The following is a 6482-nucleotide window of genomic DNA, read 5'->3' on the forward strand; positions in this document are numbered from 1 at the left end:
AATAATATGAGTAAGCTTTGTAAAAGCAGCTAAATTTATTTTTTTATTGAGACAAAGTAATTTTTTTTTAAGTAGAGAGAATTGTAGCAAAGCTGAAAGCCAAAGAAATCTACAAACACATTATTCAAGTCAGGAAATTGTTATACACTTTTCAGGTAGTGTTTCAGTACCAAAAAAAAAAAACTACATATAAATAATTATTTGCAATTTATTTAACTGCATTTAAATAATATATTTTAAAACAAAATATACAAAAACAAAGTTATGTATTTAATGTTTAACAAAAACATTATAAACTTCTAACCCTGTTTTTACCTTAGTAACATGGTTCAGTATTCAGTAATCCAGTATTTGCAGCAGCCACTGTATAGAATATAACTACAATGAATAATGACAACAACGTACTGTATGTACATTACTTACTTGGACCCTGTATTAATCCTTAGGAACAATACTCTCTTTTTTGATTCTTTTCTCTTCAGTGTCACACTTGTACCATATTCCAAATACCACCTATATCAGACGCCTTTCAAGTTTTTTTTATTAGTTGTTCAAAACATTACAAAGCTCTTGACATATCATGTTTCATACATTTGATTCAAGTGGGTTATGAACTAGAATTTTTACCCCGTATACAGATTGCAGAATCACATCGGTTACACATCCACGTTTTTACATACTGCCATACTAGTGTCTGTTGTATTCTGCTGCCTTTCCTATCCTCTACTATCCCCCTCCCCTCCTCTCCCCTCCCATCTTCTCTGTCTACCCAATCTACTGTACTTCATTTTGCCTTTCAAGTTTTAATGCACCCAGTGAATCTACTGTTGATTTTTTTAAATGTAAAGAATAGTTCATAAGTCTAACATCAGAGGCCAGATTCTACCTTTCTACCAACCTCCAATGTGATCAATCTGCCATTTGACTATCAAAACATTGAATACGTAGAAGCTTCATCCTCCCCAGCTCTTTCAATTTAAAATCTTTGGAACAATAGTTCCACTATACTAATTCTCTACAGTTGAATAACAAAAGGGGAAAGATGCAAAATTGTGTTTCTTCTCAGAGGCTCAGAGAAGAAATTGTAAAACTAGGATAGCTTGAAATATCTTGGCAAAGTGAGAAGACTTTTAATAAGAGGCACATCAAATATCTCAACTGTAACACAGATGTCAGGAAAAGAGAAAATTTTAAAATATTAAACATTTGGCTTAAATTAAATACTGTTTTTCTTAAGAACATGTTATGTGCAGGCAAGACACTTCCCCAGGGTTATAGACATTAAAAAGACATGCACTTTGCTCTCAAGTTTCTAATATTAAAAGTTGAAAAGAACCTACACAACTTCCAGAGAAGCTAGGGAGTGAGGGGTATGGATAGCAAAGTACAGTTGAAATGTGGAATAACATAGGTGAGAGACTGACTGCTTTCCACTGGGAATCAAGGAAGGTCCTGGGAAGGATGTAACCTGTGAAGGTGTGTGGAATGCACCTAATGATCAATTAATATAGAACAAGGTGGAGTTAAAAACTGAATTTTAAACCCCCAGAATTCAGGTGAGAACAACAAATCCTGCAAGCTTACACTGAGCATTTCTTAGTTAACTGATCATGAAGTAGCAATAAATTATAAAGGTTTCACGAGGAGAGTTGAAGTGATGTCATCACCATGTGGTGTTGAGGTGTATGATGAGCACCTGGGTCACTGGGTCCTCATTTCAAAGGGAGAGCACTGCAGAGGTTCACGGTTTATCCGAAAGTGAACCAAGTGAGAAAAGAGCAAATTACAGAAATTCATAAGGTGCAGGTAAGAACTGAGGAGACAGAAAAAATATGAAGGGGACTAAGGAGAAAAGTAAAAGTGAGGAGAAAGAAAAAAATGGTAATAAAAGTGGGGAATGAGGGAAGAATAGGAAAAAAATGAATTACAAAGAACTCACCAGAGCTTCCTAAACCAAATGCAAGACCTATCAGAAGAGCCAGGGCCACCATCATGGCCAAGATCAAGCCCGGGAAACTGTGATGCTCTGCAGATTCAAATGGACACCAAGGATGTTATTTTAAATCCATTCCCTGTTTGACCCATCTGCTCCCTGTTTCATTGTATTACCTGGGCTTCTCTGGTTTGTCTACCAATCTTTCTCCCCACTTTTTCTCAAATCCCTCTTCAGAGATGAATACTTTATCAGCCCACAATATCCTCCTGCATCTACTCATCCCTCGGTTTTTAACTCTTCTATTCCTTTGATCAACTTACTTGTCTTTTTTTAGGTCTGGAATCCCCCACTCCCAAATTTATAGCTGGCCCTTCTGCTCTTCTAGAGGATCACAACCTCCCATCTCCAGCCTGGGTCCCACTCTTACCACCCCAGTGGAGGACGAGGCCCTGCCCTCCTAGGCTGCTGTGCTTCACCCTGCAGGCCAGGCCAGCTGCCTCCCCAGCTGCCACATCCAGGGTTGTTCTGATACCACGTCCCATCAGCATTGGGCAGGATGTCACCTCTCTGAGTGCCCAGCTGCTCCTGCTCACCTCGAATCCACATCACCCACACGGGCTTTGGGTAGAATCCAGACACGTGGCGCACCAGCAGCAGATGGCCAGGCCCAGGGCTGGGGCCACTGGACACCCAGGCCTCAGGCTTCACTGCAAAGGACAGAAAGGAGGTTCACAGGTAGACATGAAGATAGCTGAGTGGTTCAGATCCCATCACCTTTTAAGGTCCATCTTTCCCACTTCTGAGCATGTCACTCACCCGCCTCTCCTCTGTGACCCCTTCTTATTCTCAATTTGCTTTTAGATTACAAAGTTCTTGGAGAATGGGTATGGTACGGACCTTGTCACTGGAGATGAGCCTTCCCTGCATCAAGAAGATCCAAGATGAATCATGGGCAGGTGTCACTGAGAAGCCTGGGCATCCTGTGTGTGAGGGCTGGGTTCAGACTGAGTAGTCTGCAGAAATCTTGGGCCTTTCTTCCTCCCTCTGGAGAAGGCAACCATGTTTCATTCTGAAAACTCAGGAAATCAGTTCCTTGAACAGCTAACTGCAAAAAGCCTAAGAAGTTCTTCCCAGAACGCATCTCACAGCCTGCTGCCATCTGTATATCAAAGGGACTTAGGGAAGAGGGATTCAATGAATTAAAGGACAAAGGGAATTTAAAAAGGATAAAATGGAATGAGTAGAAGCAACACACAATAGAAGTGGAAAGGAGAAGTTTTGGAGATTTACAGGAATGGAACCAATTCTGGTTGGATCACAGGTGCACAGAAAAGGGAACTGGTAGGAGTTGGAGGTAGAGGAAGAGGTGAATGATTTGAAAAAAAAAAAAAAAGGGAAAATTGTTCAAAGGAACCTGGAACTGTGTGGGAGGGAAAGTTGTGAGTCTGAGATTGTAACAAGCTAGGGTAAGTGGATCCTGTGGTTACAATGACTGTGTAGACAGGGAAGGCTGAAGAGATTCAATGGGGGAGAGGAAAATCGCACTTTAAAGAGCTAACCAAAGAGTGAGGAGGCTACCTAATGAGAGGTCTGGGAAAAGGGTGGACACAAGATACATCTCTAAGGCAGGATGATAAAATACAGTCCTGAAATCAATGAGAAAGCAGATCATAAGTAGCAGAAGACAGAAGGGTTTGAAGGATCTGGTTTATAGAACTTGCCCAACTGTGTGATTGTAATTTTATGATGGAGAGAAAGGAGTAAGATTCAGAACAGAGTATGCGATTTCCTAGAGGAATAAAACCTCATAGAGAGATACCCCATGCACCACCCTCCCAATTGAGGGAACTGAACTCACAATCCAATCGTAATAGACCAGTGTGGACTGCCTGAGAGACACTAGTGAAGTAGTTTCGGAAATATGTTTCCAGTTCACTCAACTCCTTGTTGCTGAATTTGCCCCTCGACCAGGGATACAGGAAAATGATAGAATCAGAGCTGCTGTCCCAGCTGCAAGTCTGCAGTCATGCAACCTAACTGAGCATTTACCTTGTACCCAGGAATTGTTGTAAAAGGATGCAGTCTTGCTGATATGGACGGTAATAGGATCTTCAAACCCTGTATGTAGCAAAAGAACAGAAACAATGGGGAGAAATGAGATACTTGGAAGGAGAGAATTGGGAAAAAAAGGCACCAGAATGGGAAGACTCAGAATGCGAAGCACAGAAGGAGCTCATTTATCTTAGGTGGCATTTGCTTATTACAGGGTCCCTTGCTCTCTCTGTAAACACCCTCTAGAAGACTACAGGGACCTCGAGTCAGGGGCATTTATGATAGCACCATCGTGGCACTCTGACTCTCTAGGTATAAACTACCAACACACACACACACACACACACACACACACACACACACACACACCCTCTTGCACCTAACTGGTCAATTGCCCCAGTTCTTATCAATTTCACTGTCACAGCATGGCACTTGCACTTGTTATTGTTTTCTCTCTGAAAAGTTTTTCTTTGATTTCTGTTCTAAACAAAATCTATCCCCGCAGAATTCTCTTCTTACTTCCTTCTCCAACCAGCAGAAAAATGTTTACTGTCTGAAACAAGAAAATTCTGCTTCCGGCCAAAACCCTGAGCCTCCTACTCAGTTTCCCATTTCCCTTTAGTTTGGGTTTTCTTCTAAGATTCCAGCTTCTCTCACTGTCACCAGCTTCTGTTCCACTCATCTTCTCCTATTTTGACTGCCACAGAACAAGTTTTATATGGCACTGAAAAGTCACTTTATCAATAGGGAATTTTTTTTTTCAGTGGTGAGGATTGAGCCCCGGATCTTGTACATTTTCTGTAATTCTGTCCACTTGCCCCTTTGCATTATTCCCCCATGTGTTGTCTTCCTTTTCTGCTTTGCACATCTGGGCTGTCTCCCCAAAACTCTCAGTTGCTGGCTTCCCTGTGACCCACACTTTTGACCTTAGTGGTCTACTTTTTTGCCTTCAATTTTATGTCTCCAAAGCCCAAATCACTACGGTCCCAATTGCTGTCCACCCCCTTCCTCTGCTGTAGCAGCTTCAAGATTATATGCTTTGTGTAGTTTTTCATTTGTTCCTTGGTGGTATCTGTCTATTTGCTTTGGAAGGAGTAGGGCTGCAGATCTACCATTTGTGAGTCAGACCCTAGAGAATGTGTGTCGTCTGTGCTTTTTTTCTGCAGTAGGAGCTCCTAGGCTCATGACAGAAAAACAGAATCCTAGATTCCAGAGTTTTAAACATAACTACACTTAAAAAATAAAAATAAAAACTTTCTACCTACCAAGAGATCATTACAAGCTTTCCAGTGTTGTGTCTCCCTTTCCTAACCACTGCGGGTCCTCACCTCTGGCCCCATGTTCTTATACAGTGTCCTTGTCCTTAGTAAATGTTCTAAGACCCCATATTAGACAGTATGAGATCTGGAGATACTTGTGGTTTGGTTACTAGAGCAGAAAATAAGGAGAGAATTCCTTAACCTTAAGCCCAAAGCAGAGAATCGAGAAGGCTGAGCAACAGAGAGAGAAAGGAAGATGAAAATGTTAAAAGCTCACTACTTGAGCAATAGCTGGAAAAAAGCAGGCCAAGTTGAAACACAACAGGAACAGCTGGATCATTGAAGGAGATCCCCAGCAGTGGACCGAGTACTATGCCAGGCATGACAGTCTTTTGAGCATATCAGCATCACCCCTCCTTCAAACAGCAACAAATACCACCAGAAGGAGTTCCTCTACAAGGAACTTGTAGAGGGATAACTACCAACTGAAAGTGGCTGAAACCCTCAACGCCCCCTCCTCCATTATAAATAAGGGGAACGGGTTGAGGTCGACCCAAGAGCAGGACACTCCTAGGAAGTGTTTGGCTAGCTCAGCAGTCTGTGCGTGGTCCATGGGCGCCTGGCAGAGATGGTGGCAGGAAATGGGATCTCAGAACCCAGGAGGGGAGGCAGTCTCTGTCCTCGGCAGTGGAGGGAAGTGGCACCCATGGTTCGCAACCTTAGGCGGTGGGAACTAGAACCTAGGGGAACTGGCTGAGCCTCTTTCCTGGCAGCAGGAACAGTGCTCTGGCAATTTGTGTTGGTCAGGGGGATGCCTCTGTACCACCCACCACCCATAGAGAAGCACAACCACAAGTCTCACACACACAGACAGTCACCAGCCTCCATGTCACTTTGAAGAGGACCCTGTGGAGAGGAGCAGGTGTGTGATTACCTGCAGCAATCAAACCAACAGCCCAGAGCCCCATATTCTGAGCTCCTGCACACAGAAAGAGCCAACAGATACAACACCACGTACTCAGAGCATCCAGACTCAGGACCCTGGGCTCAAATGAGAACCGGCTGGTAGAGAGTTCACAGCAACCAGGAGAGCGGCTCCTGTACCCAGAATTTCTGGAGGAATCCAAATCTGAAGAGTGATGGACACTTTCTAAATCTCTCAGATGCTGATGAAATCCAAACAGACATTCAATAAGAATTCTCTTCACTTGGCATGGTTTATCATAAATAGCTGA

The 6482-nt window shown here is 42.8% G+C and overlaps 1 pseudogene; it reads right to left on the bottom strand.

Annotated features, from left to right (window-relative positions):
- Window positions 1–1701: 1701 nt before the first annotated feature.
- On the bottom strand, window positions 1702–5860 carry LOC113176357 (T-cell surface glycoprotein CD1b-3-like; annotated as a pseudogene).
- Window positions 5861–6482: the final 622 nt, after the last annotated feature.

Source organism: Urocitellus parryii, chromosome 11, assembly GCF_045843805.1.
Source record: "Urocitellus parryii isolate mUroPar1 chromosome 11, mUroPar1.hap1, whole genome shotgun sequence".
In the NCBI taxonomy this organism is placed as follows: domain Eukaryota; kingdom Metazoa; phylum Chordata; class Mammalia; order Rodentia; family Sciuridae; genus Urocitellus; species Urocitellus parryii.